Genomic DNA, 24,388 nt, shown 5'->3' with positions numbered 1-24,388 from the left:
CTTCTCAATACAAACTATAAGTGTGCGAAATTTCATCCTCCTCCGTTCGCGTAATTTTCTTAAAAAGGGGTACAAAGTTTTTGCTTCACATATTAATATATAGATATTGTAAAGCTAAAAAGTTTGTTAGTTCGTTTAAACGCGCTAGTCTTAGGAACTGATGGTTCGAATTGAAAAATTATTTTTATGTTCATAGCCCATTTACCGAGTAAGGCTATATATAGGCTATTTTTTTTTTTGTTAAATTAGCGCGGATTAAACCTCGGTGCACAACTAGTAGAAACATATTTCCGGTATAGGAAAGCGTCTTGGTTTCACTAGTGTTAGACCTAGGCATTAATGAACAATTTACCGAGCACAAAAACAAACAAAACACATCATATAATATGTTTATTACATTGTTGAAGCCCCTGTATATTAAATATTACGTCCCTAAATTCGTCAATAATTCTTACTAAAAACACAGTAAATTATAATTATATAATTTTTTTCATTGACCTTTTTAATTCTTACATACTTATTTAAAACATTCAAAAATGTATATTTTGTCCCTTTTGTAAATACGCTGTATTTTGAAAGGGACGCATGCATTTTTGAAAGGGGATTATATCATTTATAAATACGTCCTAAACATTTGTTGAGGTAAATTGTCTGTAAGAAAAAGAAAAACAAATTGATGATAGATTTGTAACTTAGGATTTAAATATACTTGTATATGATATTAGAATGGGAAAATTGGACGGTGTGTAAATGTGAATCGAGACAAAGGATAGCAATCGTCCGTCATTGAAGCTTCCTCATAACCCGTTCCCCCGGAAGGATTGCGCTGTTTCGCATACACGTCCTCCTATCACTAGCATAATAGGACTCGTATAAATTTTACTGTCTCTATTTTTGTTTCGTATGATGTACGAAACACAAGCTGCATAACACGGATTCATTCTGTTTATTTCCGATGGAGAATTTTGGGATTCAATGTAGCCAATATCTAATTCTAGACCTATAGCTATTTACATAACAAGTTTCATTACAATCAGTTAGATAGTTTTTGCGTGAAAGATTAAAAAACATCATCGAATCACGTCCTCGCAAACTTTCGCCTTTATAATAAAAACAGAGGACACTTACGTTCGGTTCCTATACATATTCAAAAAACTATTTGTTTTATTTATACGAGTACATTTATTATATGCTATTGTTCATACATATATGTGATTGAATTTTTTTTTTTTCGTTTCGAAATTTGAATTTAATTTTAAAACACAAACTAGCGTAGATTTTTTTTTTATTTTTATAAATTGAATTAAAAAGCATGCCCCAGTGAATATTTGCGCTCTCAACCGTCTGTAGTGTTTTATATTGATTAAAACATCAATATCAGTCATGTCCTCGTAATTATGAGCTTATATTTACGTTGAGAATAGAAACGTTTTAATTAATTTGTTTCTTATTATCTTTCATTTTCAGTTTTGTAATTTTATATTACCTAAATTAAAAATCGTCCCGAATCTGTAGTTGACGTTATTCTTTTGATATGAAAATAAAAAATAATTAACTTAAACTGGCTAATAAGTGTTTTTTTTTTCTTTTTTCCGAACAGTCAGATGTACGAAAAACAAGTTTTGTGTAAACACATTTTAAAACTTTAATCTTAAGTACAAAAAAATTTGTAAGTATTATACTTTTCTCGCGAAATCCTAGCTTAATGTTATTTATCCGTTACCTTCAATTTCATTATTTCTTTGGCTAAGTTGCGTGTTCGATTCCTGCCCCAAGTCTGAGTGTAGGTAAATGCATACTACTATGTACTACTATTTATATGTATTAGTCGCAACCGGCTGTTACCTAAAACACTAACAAATAGACCGTGTGTGTGTGTTAAACGTAATTATTTATTTATTAAGACAAAATAAGCTTCCACTTTATTACATAATATCTAATATATAATAAAATTCTCGTGTCACAGTGTTAGGGGGCCAACTCCTCCGAAAGGTCTGAAAATCAGTCGTAAACTATTTTTTAAACCAGTAAGTTATAAGGGTGGCCTGTATTTATTTGGAATTTTTTTTTATATTTATTTTCAGCAAAGCAACGTTAGCCGGGTCAGCTAGTAATAATAATAATAATAATAAATTCTTTATTTTGACCGAATACTTTTACAATTTCTTAACCCGCCTAACTGCGTGACAGTGTGCCGGCGGGGACATATACTACATACGTTATTATATAATAATAGACAAGTAAATAACCTTTGCACTGAAAAGTAGTGAATAAAGTTATAGCCCAATTGAAAAACTATTTTCCATTGTCCGCGAATGATCTTCGAAAAAGACACCATTGTCTATATTCAGGCCATAATAGTTCCTTTGTTCCGTCCGCCTGACCGAATCACTATTATCTGGAAATCAATCAAATTGGAAGTCTACTTCCAATGGTTCAGCTACGGCTATTAACGTTCTGTAGATGGTATTTTTTTTACAATGGAAGAGAGACGGAACCTGCCTGTTGGGGTTAAGTTTGTATGTGCTTGTATACATTTTTTATTATATAGTTGATTATCTTTATTGTTTTATTAACGCTGAAATAAAATGCATGTCATCAAAGATTTTTTTAATTTAATACGCGTAAGCTCATATTATCTGAGGAGGGCAACTTACGAGCAATTACCGTGCTTTAATCCGACTGATATTTATATATGTTTCTAGGAGTGTACATAGTAGAAGTGATTATTATATATAATATACATTAATATGTATATATAATTATATATGGTAAGGATGTAACATCTCACTGCTGAGAACAGGCCTCTTTCTCTATGGAGAAAGGTTGGAGCTTAATCCACTACGCTGCTCCACTGCGGGTTGGCGGATGTACATAATAATAAATGCTTAACGAAATCTTCGACGGATACATTATACCCAGACTCGGGGCAAGGTTCGAACGTCTAGAGCAGCAAGCAGCGTTACTGCCAACTACACTGATGGGCTAGTCGAGTGTAGTTCGAAATGAGTGGAACCACGACTTTTTCTAAAAGAAATAAGTAATAAATCCTTTTTCTATAGAAAGCTTTAAAAATTTACGAGCACGTCATATATTAAAGTCTTTTTGCCTTATAAAGATTCTTCAGGTGATATTTTGTGTTTGTAAAATCGATTTTACAAGCAAAATCGATAAAGTCTTGTCAATATTATTTGTAATTTAAACTGCTCTGAATCGGCGACACAATAACAACCAGGCCGCTGATCTCAATCCGTTCAGTTTTTACGTAAATATCGGTCAGATAAATATAACTATGTATTCAAATATCTTCCAAGAATATTGAAACAGATAACGTTACATTTAACTCAGTGATGAGGAGCCCTGTTTCAATATTTTATTTTAGGCCTCTATCGGTTTTATACATCGGTAAAACGAAATCGAACGAACGAAATAATATTGTATGTAATGTAAGAACGAAAAAATTGGACTTAATGGTAGTATTTGTATAGTACTATTTGACTAGCCCGTTGACGCAGTTTGTAGTGGCCCTGCTTTCTGTTCCGCTGGTTGCGGGTTCGATTCCCGCCTGAGTCTGGGTGTGATATTTGTATTTATATATGTATTATTTCTATGTATATTTATCAAAAAAAATAGTTATAACAGTCTGTCAACTCAACTGTTACTTGTAACACAAGCATTAAGTTGCTTACCATAGGAACAGACGACCGCGTGTGATATATTATAATTATATTCCCTCCCAATTTTAGGGTTTCGGAGTAAGTTGAATTTGCGCTAGTTATACTTTAAGATTAATGCAATCAATTCAGAAGATGTTATATATAAACAATAAACAAATATTTGTTACACGTATTATCAACATGTTATAACTTATTTTGTAACATGCTTTTATTACATAACCTGGACTCAAATCCAAAAGGCCCTTAAGTCTGGAATACAAAATGTCATTACAATAGCAAATGAAAGATTTACCGTAATTGCTTAATTTAACTTCAGTTATCTAGAATTAGCGAACTCGCCGAGTGTCGTTGACATCGCGAGCGTGCTTTGAACCGAGGCCAAACGTAGGCTGAATGAGAGAATGTATGAAGTATTTAACGCGAAAATCCATTCGATCATCACGCACGCGACGCCAAATTTTTTTTTAAGATTTATTGAATAATTCGCACGTTAATAAGCATTATAATGAACGTTTCTTAACGTTAAATGTATGTAATTATATGGTAGAGTAATTCTGTTATTTTTGTGGCATTAATTTAATACTTATTTAAACTTACTCCGGTCAATCTAAATATTCATAAGCACCTCACGTATATAACGCGGCGTGGAAACTTGTGCATATTATAACGTTTGCAACTATTAGAATCGTTATAACTCAGAAACGCTAGCTTTTAAAAATAATTATCCCTTTTTAAGTAATTTTGCGATAGAGCTTACCGTTTTGAAGAAAATCGCGAAAAACCCTTTTTTTACCTTTGACCTCGAGTCAATATTTTTTCATGTACCGGAACGATGGGGAATTTCGAAATGTTGTTTGTAATTATGTTTTGAACAATTTTACTCACTTTCAGGTTGATGTGAATTTATGTATCTTCACTCTTATTTTTTGAACTAATTTGAACGGACTAACTTGAATAGTTTTAATAATTGAACTCGAAAAAAAGAAATAAGATTTTGCAGACCGTTAGAAACTCCCGTGCTTGTACGTCATAAGGTTGGTAGAGAATCATAACACGCTTAGAATAGGACGTACGCTTGTAGATAATGATTTTTTTTTTGAACATTAATCCCTACTTTCGTTCATTTAAATAGTGTATATGCAATTAAGAATTAATTAATAAATAAATAAAATAAACGAGTGTGTTTAAACCACATGACATATGTAAAACTTACGAAACGTATCTCTTTCTCTCTCTCTCTTTCTCTCTCTCTCTCTCTCTCTCTCTCTATATATATATTCACGAACTTATATCTCCCTCTCAACTTCCGTTCGCCTCGCCCGATCACACTTTTTGTAACGCTCTTGCCACGAATTCAAGAAGGTTTCAATGAAGTTTTACTTCAATAACTATTTAGAAGACAATGTCTTTGCATAGATATGGCGCCCTAACAGTGACTAACGACTGTTGTTGTTTTGGTCAGATTTATTTATTTTCTGTGGTGATATACGTAATAAATAATCATGTTTTTGTTGTGATGTTTCTCGGGGTTGCTTACATTCGATCTGGAAGAAAGCACGAATATACGTAATATTTTGAGTATTGAATTAAATATTGTATTAAAATTATGTTTTAGTCTTATTAATCATATTATGATAGAATTAAGCAGTTTTACTAATAGTCTGCCCATACGAAATTTCCTTTTTTTGGACCTTATTTTCTATAAGAATTTCTTTATTAGACTAATTCTGAAATTAATTTTTGTTTTAGAAAATCCGTTTAATGAAGTGACATATCGTAGGTATCAAAACATCGTCCTACCACACGAGATTTTAGCGGTACTCAAGATATAAACCAATCTTATAGATGCAATTAGGGTCATCTGGTAATAATATCTTTATACTTTATAAAAAGCTAAATAATTTATTGTGTATATAATACAAGCTGTGCTGTGTGATTAAACAAACCTTACTACTATAATGTATACTCTAAGAAACAAACAAACTGGCTTAATAATATTAAGTATAGAGTAATACTCTATATTGCACACCACTAAGGACGAACAATAATTGTACCTACATATAGTCAGAAAACGGTATCTTCCAGTCCAGACACATTTTGTATTAGTTGTTTGTATAGATAGAGCTTTTCTGAAAATACTACCAATTTCAATTATTACATCTAACTTGCGTTGTAATTATAGTGTTAATTCATCATACAACTACACAAGTATATCTGTTAGATAACATAATTATATTATAGAATAAGTACCTATATATTAACCATAGGTATCTGTAGGTATGTAGTACCTAAGGTATACATGACTCCCTGACTCAGTGGACGCAATCTCCACCGATGTATTCACTTGAGGTCACGATCTCGTTCGCCGCAAGCATTTGTATTGGTAAAACAAATATCTGTACCGGTCTGGTTTTAGTACCGTTGCACGGATAGACTGTATGTGCACTAACTAGAATAAGCTGTAGGTAAAGGGAGTATTAAGTTTTACCAAGTACTTGTAGTATAAATATCATTGAATTGAATGGAAATGAAGCAGGACTATATATGTCCAACTACAGAACAGAAATCTCTTCTATATATTATTGTATCGTACGCTTTTCTGCAGGTTGGTCATACATCACAAAGTATTGAAATCGTTGCATGAGATCGCAAAAAATGTCTAGTCACTTAAGTGCTACCGAGACCAGTGGCCCTCAATCTGTGTGCCTAAAGTGAAAAGTGTGCCACGAAGCTACTTTAAGTTTCTGTCAATGAAACACAATAACAACGCTTAAGGGCAAAATTAAATAATACTTAATGAATATATTGTCATTTTTATATATTTTATTTCTGTTAAAATTATGACGACCAGACACTATTTTTAGTCAGAAAATCGTATATGTAAGTTTGTTTATCGAATATATTTTTCCTCTATTTCAACGTTAATTGAATGGATGTGAAGTAAAACGGGGACTTCATTTTCATACATTATTATGTCTACAAAATGCCATATTAATCTTTAAATAACTTAATTTTATACTTGTCTACTGTCAATCTCTCGTGTAATGTAAGTGAACACGCATCAATATTTCACGCAGTATAGTTGCAAGTTTAATAGCGTTTTTTAAAAGAAATAAAGAAAATATGATCACTATAATACAAAAAAAGTCAGAAAATGTAAATTTAGTATGATTATATATTACGCGATGCAGTTGAACAGTTAAATAATTTTAGTTATTTATTAGTCCTGGGGGTGTAAAGTGTTTGCCAGTCCCCGGAGGTGAAACTTTGAGAACCAATGATCTAAACAAGTATCCAAAAGAGTTTGACTAGTTTCAAAGGCACAGTGATTAATTTCACTGGATGCCATTTCCTTCGGTCCAATGTTAACTATTGTGCTATCGTAAAAGTCGAATGACCTTGTTGTATTGGAAACGAATTTTTTTATATAAAGTATAAAATGACACCTTTTAGTTTTTTTTTTGTGTCTAAACATTTATTTTAAAATAGTTTTAGTAACTTTTTAAGTGACTTTAAAGCTCTCTATCACTTTTGACAATTTAATATGAATCAACTCGTCGTGAAGCAATGTGACCGATTAAGACCAAATCAATTTTAGATTTTTCCAGCAATGGAATACTTAAAGCCTGTTCCAGTTCATTCAATTTTTTCTTAATATTTAATCAATGAATTATTTTTATCGTTGACAAAAACAACGAGACATTTTTATCGTTGTTTTAATGAAAATGATTAAATAGAATTGTAGAACTCTTTTAAAAGGTTATTTCATCTAAACTTCAAACAAGAAAAACAGTACTTGCGAACACAGAGAAATGTAAAACAAAAACAAGCATTTCCTCCTTTATATTTACTATAAAAATTGTAATAATACGCAATTTAAAGATTTATGTAGATTTTTATCGAGAAATATCATGTTTTATGATCAATAAAAAAATTCAGCTAATTTACATGACTATCTAGAAGTTTTCATAGAAATTCTATCTTAGAAAATATACATGTATTCGTATATAAAAAGTTAATTTACATTTAATTTAACTTTATATTTACAAATTATTAAAATTAAAACTATCCTTTTTTTGAATAATATTTTAAAAGAACCCTTAAATTACAACTGTTTAAAATCAGACTCTACTGCTAAGATTTGGCAAGAAAATCCATTCATGCGTAAAATAAATAAATAAATATCTACACAATACACACACGTTCGTCTGTTCCTAATGTAACTTAATGCTTGTGTTATAGGTTAAATAATAGATATAAATAAAATAATAAATGTCTTTTGCACAGTAAAATCTGGATAATCCTGTCAGAAATTCAACGGAGAGACTAAACTAACCAAGCATATCTTACGACACTTGAACCTCAAAGGCTGTGTGGTTAGTGCACCACTCAGCTACATTAAAGGAATATTCACTCAGACACACTAACGGCCGAACTCAGATACATTTAATACACTTTGTCCTTGATAATATTACAAACATTATTGTAACATAGTCGTGCAGTTCACATCTCGACGGACTCAGTACTCATTATAATGAGGCTCCTTGGATTTGCAATGCAGATGACGTCATTAAGAAACACATTAGATGCTCGTTAGCTTGATGCCTAAATGTCATCATCGCACTTAAAAAACTGTTCCGCTTAACTATGACTCAAATGAGGGTAGAACATAGTTAATATAATTTCGGCGGGAAGTTCTATGTGTGCGTGCTCTTTTCGATGGGCATGTTTAACGTTTTTTTTTTTATAGTAGCGTGATAGTTGTCCTCCGAAAAACGCGCCTTTTTATTGCGTGCTAGTATTGTTAATAAAACAACATTTCATATTTTTGTGTATATTTTTTTTTTTTTTTGTTTTAAATATAGAAGAAATTTTATTTTATTTTATTGGAAATAAATTTTTAATGCTAATGCCAGTTGCTATAATGTGCAAGATTAATGTGTGCAATGATCTGCTATTCTAAAGATAATGATAAAAAAGATTTAAATTACACCAAAACAACATATACAAATATATTTGATATAATGAAATCGAATTTATGTATTATTTAAAAGGTAAAAAATAAACTTGTACACTTCAAATTCTCAGTATTATCGTAGTTTTATTTCAGTTTGTGTTTATAATATAACATAAATAAAATAAAAGAATATCTTTGATATTAAACAAGCCATGCGCTTGACAGTTATCACGTTTAAAAATAAGAAGTAATTATAGGTCTAGTAAATGGCATAGAAAAATCAACTTACTAATTTTTTTTTCTAATTTTTTTTAAATGAATACTTAACACAATAAAGTTTAGTTTTATAGTATAACACTCGCTATCAGCAAATTGTGTTAGTGTACATTGCTCGAATCCGCAATTCTCGATTACAATACCCGTGTTCCGTCCTGCGGTCACGTCGGGTTCAATGAAGTGTGACAGGTCTCGATGTACCGACACGTGGCTTGCCAAAACCGATTTGTAACATTATGGATTCTAATTCATATGTTTGTTGCCAAAATAAACTTACATATGGAATGTTCGTGGAAGATATTATATTTTGGTTTCCAAAACGATTTCAAATAAAATGTTCAAGTTTGCAAACTATGTGAATTTAGCACTTGACATATAAATGTTTTTGAAGTGAAACTTCTTCAGGATCGTTGTGATTTCAAACTCGATGAAACCAAAATGCATCACGATAGAGAAACCAACACATAAATGTATAGGAGAGAATGAGATAGAATACATTACACATTATTTTATATTCTCGATAAAAAAATCTCTCATAGACTACTTTTCAAAAGTTTCTCTTCTGCCGTGTGTGAATCACACACACACACACACACGCACGCACGCACACGCACGCACGCACGCTAGAACGCACGCACGCACGCATACACACACGCGCACTTTTTTTTAGTCTATTTTGGATTAGTTGTGGATACTTTAGTCATTTACTACACACATTACATTTACTTTAAGACCATTTCATTTCGATTATAGTAGTGCCAGATATTTTCTTTAATACTTCAACAAGGCAACAATAAAAAAATCCTCAGTTTTACATAAATTATCATTAAAATTACATTTTTTGAATTCACAAAAGATAGTGAGTTTGTAGAAGAAGGTTTTTTGTTTTTTATAAATGAAGAACATAAGGAAAAGAGTGACTTTTGTGTTAATTACCCGAACGTTCTATTTTTCCAACTTGCAACTGTAAGCCGAAATGTACCGATTTTGTGTTTGACCGACTTTCCGTAAAACGTATGCATTTCACCATCGACATGGTAGGTTTCGTTGCTAGTTGACAAAAAAATCGTACGTCATTAATCGAGGCTCCGGTCCATAATCTGTCATGCACACCGCTCCCTAACGACAGAAGCCTTCACAAAATAAAAATACACCCAAAATAATCATCAATTAATCTTCATACAAGGTCTTAAGGCTCATTTTCGAATCTGTCTAATTCAATGTGACGTATAATTAATATTGCTATAGTTCGCGTTTGGTATTGTTACGTCGTCATGCGATACTCTGTCGCAATAGTTAGTCAAACAGTGTACTCGTACATTGTACTGGATATCGGTTACACTCCGATTAAACGACCTGCCGAGACCTCAATGGTTCGGTATTATGTTACTGTAACGCTGAACCTAGATTAAAAGTTACCGTTCTTTGTAATTGTTACGATGTGAAATTGTATTACCAAATGTTACATGTAATCGTGATATTTTCAAACATTGACATGAAGTTATGACATGTTAGTTTACAAGAAATCGTTTGCAATGGTATTGTTTGTTGCAGTGAAATAGTAGGCGTAATTATTTATTTAATTTTTATAAAGATAATAGGAGCAATTGTTGAGTAATTTTATTGTATTATTTTTTTTCGGTTTCACTAGCTAGCCTATATGTTAGTTTGGCAATTAATTTAAATTCTTTTATAAATCATACACACAGTCACACACATACGAAATGCTAACAAATTTGCGTGTCTACTAAACTTTAAAATTGATAATTCTTTCACTTCTATACGTTGTATGGGTGTATTCTTAATATGTACGATTTTATTTTTGTGTTACCCACACATTAGGAATTCTATAGGGTGTATTCTTCCTATACTTACGTCTATATTAGCTTACCTGACAAACGTTCTGTGTTTCAAAGTACTGTGTAGTAAACGCGTAAAGTTTAAAATTAAAAAAAAAATACAAATAACTTTTCAATCCGGAAATCAGTGTATAAAAAAAAATTAAATCGGTAAAGTTGTTATCAAGTACATAAAGCGTAACCAAGGAAAACGAATACAGTTTTATACAAATAATAAATAACCATATAAGGTCATCACTGTGAACAAATTCCCCAAACATAGTAATAATACAGTGCCTATAGATATGACTGCGCAGAAGGTTTAATATCCTCAAAAGTAAGCAATGAATCATCGTATTGCCAACGATAGTACCTCATCTTGTCCACGCTCCACCGGTCGCCGCTCTGTGCTTGTTTACTTCTGATGAGTCAACAATTATTCTAATGTGGAGCCAGGGATTTAATCAATTCCGTTCTATTTGTAGTTGAGTGAAACTTTGTGATTGTCTATTTGTTCAACACGAGTAATTAGTGGAGTTTGACTTGTTAGTGTTACATGTACTGTAAATGTTTTATGTGTGATTTTGTATATGTATGTCATATACATTGAAATGAGTACAGCTAGAAATAGTATACTAAGTATTACTTTAGTTATTAAGATTGTATAATCCTTCATACATATCAAAATGAAACAGGATTCACTTCTAAGTGGGACCCTTAATATAAAGCGTTATATATTATTACCCTTTTTATTTATTTATTTATACTTTATTGTACACCACAACTACATTTTAAACAATAAACACGTTGGCTAAGATCTAGATTAGGTAAAACCGAATTTCGGGACCGTGGGGGGATGGGGGAGGGGAGGGTGGGGAACACTACCCCTGGTACCACTATCACACCTCGGAACCCCATGGTTATGGAGATATCGATGGTTAAAGTTTTGAGGTTAGAAGAAGAATTGGTCAAGCGTTAGTTAAGTGGCCTCCAATTTATGGGGTGAAATGGGGGTGGGAGGGTAAAGGGTGGTGGGGAGGGTGGGTTTTTTAGCCCCCCGTAGTGTGCGTTTCGCGTAAACCCCGTGGTTTCGAAGATATCGTGTTTGAAGTTTTGGGGTTAACTTTACGTGATTCAGAGATATTACAATACCTTAGAGCTCCGTGTCTGACTCCACCTTAACTCCGGTGCAGCGGGAAGTGCACTCATATGCTCCATTCACCAACTTTCACATTTTATTTTCGAACAAATTTACGTAAAAACGATCTCGATTGCAAGATCAACAAACGATACGAACTGACGCTTAACGACTGACAAATCGACATTTTTAAACAAAATAACGCGTCAGACATAATATTCTAATAAAATTAGTAACATTGCGTGCTAGAATATAGGTTTAGAAATTCGAAAAATACCCAAAACCGAATCGGAGCACCCCACTGTCCACGTGGTCTTGGTCTGTCCTACCCCTAGAGTGTTTTTTTTGTGCCGCGGAGGCGCGGAGGGAGGGCAGCCCTCGCCCGCCGTGCGAAAGCGCGCGAACGAATGCGTAGAGGAGCGGCTGAGGCTGGTCGCCGAAGGCGACCAGCCTCCGCTGCGGAACGGAGCATGAGTGAGCGTGCTTTCGCACGCAAGGGCGGAAGGGCTGCACTTCCCGCAGCGCCGGAGCCAAGCGTTCCCTCTAACTTTCGAAATTCTTCTTCTAACCTCAAAACTTTAACCATGGATATCTCCATAACCATGGGGTTCCGAGGTGTGACAGTGGTACCATGGGTAGCGTTCCCCACCCTCTCCCCCCCCATCCCCCCACGGTCCCGAAATTCGGTTTTACCTAATCTAAAGCTTTACCAACACGTTTAAAAAACAACCCAAATAATTACCTTATATTAATTATATTTAGCTGAATTAAAACTTTAAATTAAGTTAAAAATTTTATCTCGCTAGAAAAGTTAAATAAAAATTTTAACGAAGTATTTTGCTTATATTTATTTGTTTTGATATGTTGGAATTTATTTTAAACGCAACCGGCTAAATAGACTTTTTTTAATGACAATCCCCGATAACTGGTGTGAGATGCATTAGTCTTATCGACCGGATGCGAAACAGGTTTTTAATCTGTACAACCGGATGTTACAGCGAAGGGCGCGGAAAGTAAATAATTTTATTAAAAAAGGAGATTTGCAACAAGTCAATCATTATTACAATTTAAAATATTTATATAGTTCAAACGCTGGGAGCTTTTATCGTGAACTAACAAACTTGTAAACTATTTCTTATTTCTTTAAATTGTTTGTATTATTTAGTAATAGACCCATTGCGCAGATGGCAGAGACTCTGATTTCCATTCTAGGGTTGTTGGTTTGATTCTCGACCCGAGTCTGGATGTATATTTACATATTTACTAACTAACTCGGCAAACGTTATCTTGCCGCTAAACGCTATTTAAAAATAGGGGTTGGTGGTAGAAGGGTGAAAATTTAGGGTTGTATGTATTTTTCAACGCCAAATCATAATAAAATAAAGAATAAATAATATATCTAAAAATTTAAAAAAAAATTTAGGGGTGGACTACTCTTAACATTTAAGGGGGTGAAAAATGGGTGTTGTTTGATTCTCAGATCTACCCAATATGCACACAAAATTTCGTGAGATTCGGTCAAGCCGTTTCGGAGGAGTTTAACTACAAACACCGCGACACGAGAATTTTATATATTAAATTAAAAAAAATATCTATATAATTCAACAATAACCTAAACAAAGGCATTAAGTGACCTGCCTTATTAACAAACGACCCTGTAACTGTATGTTTAATTATATTATACTTGCATTCCGCCCCGGCTTTGCACGGGTATATAACAAAAATTTCAAAATATTTTTTTTTGTTCCCTAATCAAAATATAGCCTAATATGTATAATAATATAGCCTATGCCACCCGCGAATCGTAGCCTCCCAAAAGTGAAAGAATTTTTCAAATCGGTTCAGTAGTTTCGGAGCCTATTAATTCAATGCAAACCATCAAACTATATAACCTCTTCTCTTTATAATATTAGTATAGATTATTATATAATTATTACGATTATTTAAAATTACTGGAACAGCAGTAATTTGTTATTATATTATATGTTTATAATATCACAAGGAAGGATAATAATGAAATAATATTTCCATCTAATATAGGTACTTACCTCGGTATATGTATGTTATGTGGACTCATTTATTTACTCATTTATAAACACGTAGAAAGTTCTCAGTTTCATAGACGTAGAGTTTTTGTTAAAATTTTCTCTCACAGCGCTTTTATATTCATAAAGCTATGCATTATATAGTAGTATATTACTTATGTAATAAAATTAATGTAAATAAATAAACGTATCTCACTCGACGGCTTCCAGTAAGTGTTGTTTGTACGCGCTAATCTAATTATATACTTAACCTGTAAAAAATTTTTGCGTCTGCATAAGTGTTTATGTTGGAAGATTATATGTTGTGGAATGTCAGGCTATGGTCTAAACTTTCTTTCATTCAAAACTTTAATGCGATAATTTCGTTTATGTTACAATAGGTCTTTGTATGTTGAGACTTATTTTCTGGCTAATATTTTAAAAATCCGTCAAAATATATTTTATATTACAAATGTAAGTGTTCATGTGTGAATGACGTGAATAGTCGCCTTAACGCCAGCGATCGCGTGTTCTGTTCCCGTTTGGGAAAATATTCATATTTGTTCCAATATTTGTTTATGGTCTGGGCTTTAGTGTCGGGCCTTGGAAAGCACATAAAGCAATCGATCCCGTTTGTTATCACAAACGCTAGATAGCGATTGTTACCCATAATTGTGAAATTTTCAATCCGCAATGGAGCGACGCTGGATTAAGCTTAATAGCCAATTCTTTTCATATGATCATGATACCTTTACCTAATACTGGGACTTACACAGGCTTAATTATTCAGATACGTATCCACGGTGGAGCGTTAACTAGGAGCTAGTAAAAGATTTTCATAAAGAAAACTTTAGTTAGATCCATCCGAAACCTCCGGAATATATTAATCGATTTTATACTTATATTTTTTTTTTTTTCGTACTTCCATGGTCAGTTAAGTAATATTATATTTTAATAATGTTAAGCGTTTGATTCGCATTCATTAAAAATACAATGACATATGTATATATGTAAATATTTCGAAATGTACTCGTGTTTTGATTATACTGTTTAAATTTAAACAGGTGCTTCGTTGCTAAATCGTGGTCTTACTTGTAAATTACGTAGCTTTTAAGTACCGTCTACATGAATAATACCTTCTACCTACTGTGTAACTCATTGTCGGCTAAAAGGTTTTGTTGCTTGTATGTTAATATTAAAATTTTATCGTTATCATCAGCACTTGATGGGACACTTGTTCGAGAATGTTGAGTTTTTCAATATTAATCATCTTGTTAATTTGGTGTGGCATAATAGTAAGTAAAGTAATCAAAGTATTTATATGATATGTTTTTTGAAAGTGATTGTGGGGTATAGACCACAAGTCTATATGATTTATATTATAGAAAAGGCTGTTCTTTGCTTAGGATTGCGATACTTACCAGGCTTTTTTTTTATATATACAACTAAGTCGAAAAATATGCTTACGGTTCACCTGTTGGTAAGCGATTACCGTGGCTTATATCCTGCAACACTAAAAGCATCGCAAGCGCGTTGCCGAACCTACGCCCATCGCACAGGAGCTCTGCTTACCTTACTCACCACAGGAACACAACAATGCTTGAAAGCAGTATTATTTGGCTGTGATCTTTTGTAACTTTCCCCAGTCCAGCTGCTCCCGATTTTGAGCAGGATATATCCTGCTGAACCCTATCTAATTATATACATCAATTGTTAGTTGAATAATGCTATGGCTAAATAAGGTCTAATGGCATACAGACGTCACCTAAGTGCAGCCATAACTTATCGCTATAAGTTTTTAACGGTATTCATTTGGTATTTATTTTACGTGATATTTAATGCTCTATTTTAATTAATACGGTAACTTTAGACATTAAATATTAGTAGATACAAAATTGTGTTATATGTAAAGAAGAATTTCAAATTTAAACGCACGTTAAAAGCTCATGCCAGTTTTTTTTTGTATTAAAATCGTTATATATTTTCGTAACTTATATATTTTTCGACACTGCAAACAAATGCGATTTATTTGTATTATTTTGAACTATGACTCAGTCGAAATTTTTTGTCAATAAAATAATTTCACAGTTCATTAAGAATTGTCATATTTATACGTAGTACCCGGGTGACCGAGCTAAGCTCGGTATTTTTACGAATTACATATTGATAAAATATGAATAATATTTTTCGATTTTACCGACATAATAATAAAAAATAAGAACAGTCTATTTAAATAAAAAATAACGAGTGCAATTAGAAAAAGAAAAAGAAAAAATAATTGGTCAGGGACATGAGGATTTGAACCATGATTTTCTGGGTTGATCCCGAGCGGCCGATTTCCCACCGAGCTATTGCAACTACATTGACTTATGCGAAATTTACCTTCTTACTCTAACGATATTTTTTTCAATTCCTAAAAACAGGGATAAAACGACATTTCCTGAAAATGAATCCTAGCTAGATAGATTTATCTCCCCCGAAACCCCCTAAATACTAAATTTTATGAAAATCGTTGGAGCCGTTTCCGAGATTCAGATTCTATATATATATACAAGAATTGCTCGTTTAATAGTATAAGATTTAATTTAAAAAACTTTTACAAATTAATATGTTTTTTATAATCAATTTCTAAGTTTGTTTATTCTTTTTTTTCCCCTCAAAAACTCCTAAACTAATGCATTAATTTAGAAGCTGTAGAAAGGTCATCTCTCGTGTGAGCAAAAAAATAAAATCGATTAAAAACACTCGCGTGATTTAGTCTTACAATAATTATGTATTAAAACAAAACTTCTATAATAATAATACTTTGCCAGTCAATGTCAATAAAAATTGGACAGAAAAAAATATATTAGCTCAGCGTCTAATGCCTTTCTAAAAGCGAAGGTTGTATTACCGAAGGGCGTAGAAAAAAATTGTCACAAGAAAGACATTAAAGTCAGAAAAAACCGTGTCTTATAAATCTATACGTACAATTACGTTTACGATTACTGTTCAGCCTGTAATATCCCACTGCTGGGCATTGGCCTCTCTCCATGTAGGAGAAGGATCTAATCTGTACCTACATGTAGTAAAATTTTAACCGACCGATGTATATTATACATAAAATGTACGATGTATGTAATGTAATAATTTAATGTATGTAATGTAATAATGTAATTTATGTATATAATGTAAATATGTACATAAAATGTTTTTTTATAAAAAGAAAAACAAATTAAATAATTTAAGTATATTTTAAGATTAATAAAGGACACAACAGTTATTTTTAGAATTTTTGTATATCATATCTTTTTACGTCTAACCGTCGGTGTGTGTTTATGCCGGTATCACGAAAAGTCACCACACAATATTGAATACCGTTTTCATAATTATTTCCCTGGAGGAAGAATCCTAATTCGACATTCGTTACAAACAACCAATCAATGCTTTAAAATCATGTTAGCAGACCAGCATTATTTTCAACAGCGTCGACGTCTTTCACGTTTCAATTATTAACAGCGAACGCTGTTCGTTTCTCCTTTTTCTCATTCTCATGTTCGTTTGGTTTTTTTTAAAATATTGTTACTTTGATAGCAGATCTGAGTGCTGTGTGGCTACGGCACTAAAGAATTTAGCCACCCCCTCTCTTCCCGTGGGTGTCGTAAGAGGCGACTAAGGGATAACAAGGTTCCACAACCACCTTGGTACTTAAGAAGCCGACCGATGGCGAGATAACCATCCAACTGCTGGCTTTGAAATACACAGGCCGAAGATGGGCAGCAGCGTCTTCGGTGCGACAAAGCCAGTAAGTACTGCGGTCACCAACCCGCCTGCCCTGCGTGGTGACTATGGGCAAAACACATGAGTTCACGTTATTTTTGGCGTAAACTTGTGGAGACCTATGTCCAGCAGTGGACTGTATAGGCTGTAATGATTATAGCAGATCTGAAGGCAAAATATCCTACAATTTTCAAATATATTGTATGTTTATCTTAAATATGTATATGTATATGTGTATATCTGTATACATTGACCAATACACGTCGAGTGTAACGTCAAACAGAACACTCAACTCATCGATGAGGAAATCGTTTGCATTCTCAATGTCACGACCGCACTTATATTTTTACAAATATATATCTATATAATATTATGTACCTATATAAGAACAATAAATCGTTATTCGAAAATATAGCGCGTATATTTTAAGTGCATTCGGATATCTTTTAAAATGTTGTCTTTTTTTTGGTATATGTAGGATTAGGTCTTCGACAGAATAAACTTAAATTATATATAAATATATCAGTTTGTTTACCGAACGTACTGGTGTCGCGGTGACGTAAGTTGAAGTAAAGCAGATCACCTGTTTTCGATTTCCACTAAGAACGATCTTTGTATTTTTGTTCAAATATTTCTTTCTGGTGTGTAAATTAACCCTTGAAGATTAACCCGCCGTATACAATATAACGCCTGGAAGAATACAATCAGTCCCATTTGGTATCAAAAGCTCTTGATAAATAAGATGCATATTGTTCAGTATTTGTAAGAAAAATTGTCATTAATCAGGTTTAAAGGGTTAGTTGACAGCTATTCAAATTAAATTATTTTTTAGAGAGTCTTGTAACCCAGTATTGGGAGAATGGCAGGCTGTTTTAGTGCAAATCAGTTTAAACTAATCTATTTTAATTAGTGTTAGATTAGTAATCGTTATTTTAAGCCTTCTTACTTTTTCCTTGACCTTCTGACCATTAAGCTGACTTCGACTGTACCTTCGAGTGCCGTCTTCTGCCGATCATTAAGGCGACCCAAATCTTACACAATAGATTTAAGCGAAATTCGGGCACTTTTGTTGTAACACTGAAGGTGGCACTTGAGAAACTATGTACTTGTTATAAATCTATGTAAGTTAGAATGAATCGCTAAATATTACTCATCGCTAAAACCAAGAACGGCTAACAATTGGCCTATTTTTTTTCCAATATTTTGTAGATAGTATATGAAGATTTAAGAAAGTTGCGTAGAAATTTTTTAAATTTCATATAACGTAACGGTTATTATTTATTTTTCCTTCAAGCGTTTTACAGTTCGCTAGACAAACCAACTTCTGTTGAGTCAGAAAAGAAAAGAGTTCCTACATTATTTTTATTAATTAGCCTTACCGCTTTCATTGTTTGTTTTGTTCTGTTATATTTATTTTGAATCTATTTTGTTACAGGTGTGGCTACATTCTATCATCGTATGAATCGACGGTGAATCACCGACCGACGCGATCGGTAAGTTGTCAAAAAAATGTAAAAACGTTATCATACTAAACGAAATTATGTTAAGTAATAAAAAAGTGTGCTGTTTCGCAATTGAGCGCTGAATTGAGCATTCAATGATCTTTTGTGGAATTGTTAATTTAATATTTTCTATTACAAGAGATTTACTAATATTGAGCATATTTTAATTTTAAAAAATCACACACAAGTTTCGAATAAAATTTAATATTATAAAATATAAATATAATAAGATATATTATGGAATATTAAACGACTTCTATATTGAATAATATATATGTAATGTATAGAAATATCAATGACGAATTTACATGTGTCGGCCATAAATATATTTCTCGGGGTCTGGGTGTTTCTGCTTGTGTGCTGTGTTTCCAGACCACAGGATTATTTCCTACTGGGGCCGTTAAGTGTAATGTATTTATTTATTTAACTGCGGTAGGGTACAGCTGGAAATTTCCTGCTTAAAATATGCAGCAGCCCGATTGGGGTAGTACCTCGACCTTACAAAAAATCACAGCTAAATAATTCTGTTTTCAAGAAGTGTTTTGTTCCTGTTGGTGAGTAAGGTGACCAGAGCTACTAAAAGCAATGGTAGCATCACGTGAGCCTCATGCTTGTTTGCCAACCTAGTTACCTCTATACTTATATTTAGAAGAAAAAAAACATTGTTAAATAGTTTTTAATTCTACCCAACAGTTTCAAAGTATTTTTAATATTTATTTTAATGTAAATTCCCTTTGTTATTATTTCGTATCCCAATTTCAATTAATAACAACATGTACCTCGTTAAACCCGCTATGCAGTCCAGTGCCTAAGCCGTGTTTTTTTCTTTGGTAAATTTTTTTAGTACATAACTTGTACTACGGACAATTTTAAAAATAAAATAACCAAGAAAACCATAACTGCAGTATTTTAAAATTTGTTACATTAAGCTTCGAGCATAAATAATATTTAAAAAATATCAAAAAAAATCCATTAGTTAAAGCATTCAACTGCGTAGATAAATCTAATCTCTAAAGGTCTACTGTCCTTCTACATACCTGCACTCTATAAAGATATATTTTTCGTTAACCACTATATTTAATAGCCTTTGTAGTTCCTAATCGGCCTTGTCGATTGATAAAAGCCTTATAATAGTCGTCCATTTATTTTTTATATTCAAAAAAGTATATTTGCTTTAAGATACTTTTTTGAACCATTATTTCGATAACAGTGTGGATTTAAGGTCATATTTGGCAAAATTGTTATCATCATCATCACCATTCCAGCGTATTGCAGTCCACTGCTGGACATAGGTCTCCACAAGTTTACGCCAAAAATAACGTGAACTCATGTGTTTTGCCCATAGTCACCACGCTGGGCAGGCGAGTTGGTGACCGCAGGGCTGGCTTTGTTGCACCTAAGACGCTGCTGCCCGTCTTCGGTCTGTGTGTTTCAAAGTCAGCGGTTAGATGGTTATCCCGCCATCGGTCGGCTTCTTAAGTTCCAAATTCAAAATAAAATCATCAAAATTATTATAAAAAATGTTTTTTTTTAATTATGTAAAGTAAGATGATTGTTGTGAATTAATATTTTAAATCAATTAACGTTTCGTGTAACTGTCGTTACACGCAAACTAAGTGCCGTGATGAAAGACAACATCGTGAATAAATTTGAATTTTAAATGTCCCAGTAGAGTTTCTTTTAATAGTAGTTGTTCCGATAACAAAGTGTTAGTCTTTCTTCTTTGCAGGAGAAAACGTCCAGCAGTAGGTCTTTTACAGTTTGTTACAAAGCAAAACAATTTCCATGGTCATAAACTAACGTGACTTATTGTAGATTTTAAAATAATGACGTAATCAAAAGACAAATAAAATTGCAATTTAATAAACTGATCTGTGTAAAATATTTATTATCTTGTACAAACAGTACAAAAGCATAGTAACAATCATCTTTCGTTAAAAAAATTAGACAGGAAAACAAAAAAAGAGAACGAATGCTTTGAAAGCTTAATAAATTTAATTGACCGTTCTCCTTTAATAAGACTCTTGTAATCAACTTCCATTATTTAGATCTTTGTAAGTATAAAGCAACAAAAGAGGTTATATATAAATTTTTTTTAATAAATCTACGTCAATATTTTAGGCTGTTATTAATATTAATTTTAGTTGTTTTTAATGATGTCTGATGTCAAATTGTTTTACAATGTTTTTGGAATTATTTAATTTAAAATATTTAAACGACCAGTAAAAGTAGTCTACAATCTTCACTTTGATAATAGATACTATAAAACATTACGGTATACAAATCAATTTTTTTTTTATAATTTTCCGTAGACCTTAGGAAACAAATAAAAAAAGGTCGAGCCATTCTAGAGTTATGCGCTTAGCAACATTCATTTTTATTTATATATCTGGGGGCACGGTAGTGCCCCCCCAAGACGAGCCAAAAAAAAAAAAAAAAAAAAAACGAAAAGCACTACCTATCTTTTCTCGAAGCGCTTCGTCGTTTTTTTGAACCCTCATAACTTGGGTTTGGATTATACCAGATAAACAAAATTCTGGGGATATAATGTCAATAGCGGACTTATTAAACATATAAAGTTTCAATTGCATAGCTCTTATACTTTAGATTTTATTAATATCTAAAAAACCCCGATTTCGTCACTCACTGATGATCATCAAAATTCATAGAGTACTTCCTGAAGTCCCAGAAAGCTGAAATTTGGTATGTAAGCTAGTATTAGTACACAAACAACAAAAAAATTCTAAAACTTGGAACTTTTACCCCCCAACCCCTTAAACTAGGAGATGGAAGTTTGTATGAGACTTCCGCAAATTTTGATGCTAGAGGTCTGAAAATTGATAGAGGGACTCCTTGTTATTAATAATAATAATAAATACATAAAAAATAAAAATCGGTTATTAGTTTATGTAGAAAATTTACATTTTGATATTTAAATTTTGGCGGAGGTTACCGTTTGCATATCAGTTCAACATAAAATCAAAAACAGCGTGCTTAAACCGAATATTGTGAAGATTGGATGATATTTATGGTATAAAATGTGTCGGAGGTAAAATGCAGCTATAATATTGTCATAAGCAACTTACAAAAAGAAGTGAAATCCCACCAAAAACATTTTCATGTAAAATGTTGCCAAGACGAGATCATATGGCTCGCACTGTCAAAAAGTTATCAGATCTCATGTAGAGCCAAGCTTCTAACTCTACACGCCCTAACTCTACAAACCCTAACTTTACAAACTCTACCTTAGTCAAAATATGTGGCTTGGCCGTTTCGTTACTATCGGCTACCGATGTTGTAGATGACGACTGACTTTCCTGTCTCATTTATATATATATATATATTCTCTTTTTATTTTTATTTGTATTATATGTATATCAATTATTCTTCTTCTTTTTATTTTTTCTTTAATAGAACTATTGTATAACAGAAAAGTAATAAACAGTGAATAGATTTTTCACCTTACGCTCACGTGACGGTAGCGAAACGGCCAAGCCACATATTTTGACTAAGGTGTAGAGTTTGTAAAGTTAGGGTTTGTAGAGTTAGGGCGTGTAGAGTTAGAAGCTTGGCTCTACATGAGATCTGATAACTTTTTGACAGTGCGAGCCATATGATCTCGTCTTGGCGACATTTTACATGAAAATGTTTTTGGTGGGATAAGATAATATACTAAATTAATCACATTTAAAAGTTAAACTTTATGTATCTGATATTTAAAATATCTTTTAAATGTCTATGATTACTGAAGCATTTGTAACAACAACAAAAATTAGCTGTAATTGTTCATTCGTTCTCGAGTTTAGCGTATATTGAAGCAAAACTTCTATACGCACGCTTGACTTGGGATGTGTGCTGATGAATGCGTGACGAGAGCGTTACGAAAAGCGTGATCGAGTGAGGCGAATGGAGCAAGGGATAGATGCGAGCACACATTTTCTTTCTCTCTTTCTCTCATAGCCAGATACGTTTCGTATATCTAAGACATAGTGAAGGCCTATTTTGTAGGCCTATTACGAAAGAAGTTTTACTTCAATAGTGTGGTCTAAACCACACTCTTTTTTTGTTTATTATATAGATTATTCTTCATATCCAATGATGAAAATAATCAGTTCATTGCATGGAAGTGTTTCCTATTTTACTACGAAAATTTAAATAGTCACAATGCAAGATATTGTCGGATGATGGCTCCTCAATGATAGCTTCGGGAACAATGGGCTATTGTTTAAATGCCCTTTACGGAGACGAAACACGCCCATTCTCTGAAACCATCGTTATACTTATGTCATTGATGCCAAGGAAATGTAAGATATGGCCAAGATATCTAGCACCGGTTCCTATAAACGTAAAACGATTCGTTTTGTTTACGAAATCTAACAAAACGAACAGTTTTGTTCGAATTCAAATCTACATACTCTCCGAACTGAAAAGTATCGGCATACATTCCGAAGTTTTACTTCACCTATAATTAATTCATTAAAGAAGTATATTTTCTTCAAGTAGGCTTAAAAAGCGCTTTTGCCATTGTCTTTTCACAAATTTTAATATAAGTATATAGTTTGTGTGAAGATCAGTGATACTGAGGTTCTCCAGAAAAGAATCATCAAGAAACTCCTCAGTTACTGGTTTGAAAAAACTATTCATCATTTATATATTTATTCGTGTTTTGCTTGAAATACAGCGACAATTAATCCATACATCTGCAAAAAAAGGAATATTACAAAATTGTTTTTTTGTAATACAACTGCGTTGGCAATCAAGCGCACAGTGCACCTGACTACTGTAGCTTATTAGACGCTTGCAGCAGGAAAAGCATCGCAAGCGCGTTGCCAATCCTACCCCCCAATCCCCTCCCCACAAGCTATCACCTTACTCACCACAGAACAACAACACTGCTTAAAAGCAGTACTATTTAGCTGTGATCTTCAGTAAGGTACTTCCCCAGTCTGGCTGCTCCAGGTTTCGTGCAGGATATTTCCTGCTGTGCCCTACCACAGTTAAAGTAGCTGATTAATGTCTACTATTGTTAAAGTAGTTTGCAAAGCAAATAGTTGTTGGTTAGTACCCGTAGTTGCGTGAAGTCATTTATCAGTTCGATGTTCGTTCGTAACAAAAATTTTACCATATAATGATTACGGAACTAAATTGTACAGAAATACAGGACTTCAAACTGCGGAGAAAGTAGATTATGGTATGCTTATTATTTTAAATGAACAA

The 24,388-nt window shown here is 32.8% G+C and overlaps 1 protein-coding gene across 1 annotated transcript in view; it reads left to right on the top strand.

Annotated features, from left to right (window-relative positions):
• The window catches only part of LOC123658106, a 62,185-nt gene that overhangs the window by 8,270 nt on the left and 29,527 nt on the right, over positions 1 to 24,388 (top strand). Inside the window, exon 2 of the mRNA XM_045593576.1 lies at positions 19,105 to 19,162. The gene's annotated coding sequence lies outside the window, so the exon portion shown is untranslated. The remainder of the gene's footprint in view (positions 1 to 19,104; positions 19,163 to 24,388) is intronic.

This window comes from Melitaea cinxia, chromosome 1, assembly GCF_905220565.1.
Source record: "Melitaea cinxia chromosome 1, ilMelCinx1.1, whole genome shotgun sequence".
Classification (NCBI taxonomy): Eukaryota; Metazoa; Arthropoda; class Insecta; order Lepidoptera; family Nymphalidae; genus Melitaea; species Melitaea cinxia.
The sequence above is the reverse complement of the archived record's forward strand: the minus strand, read 5'-3'. Positions and strand labels throughout refer to the sequence as shown.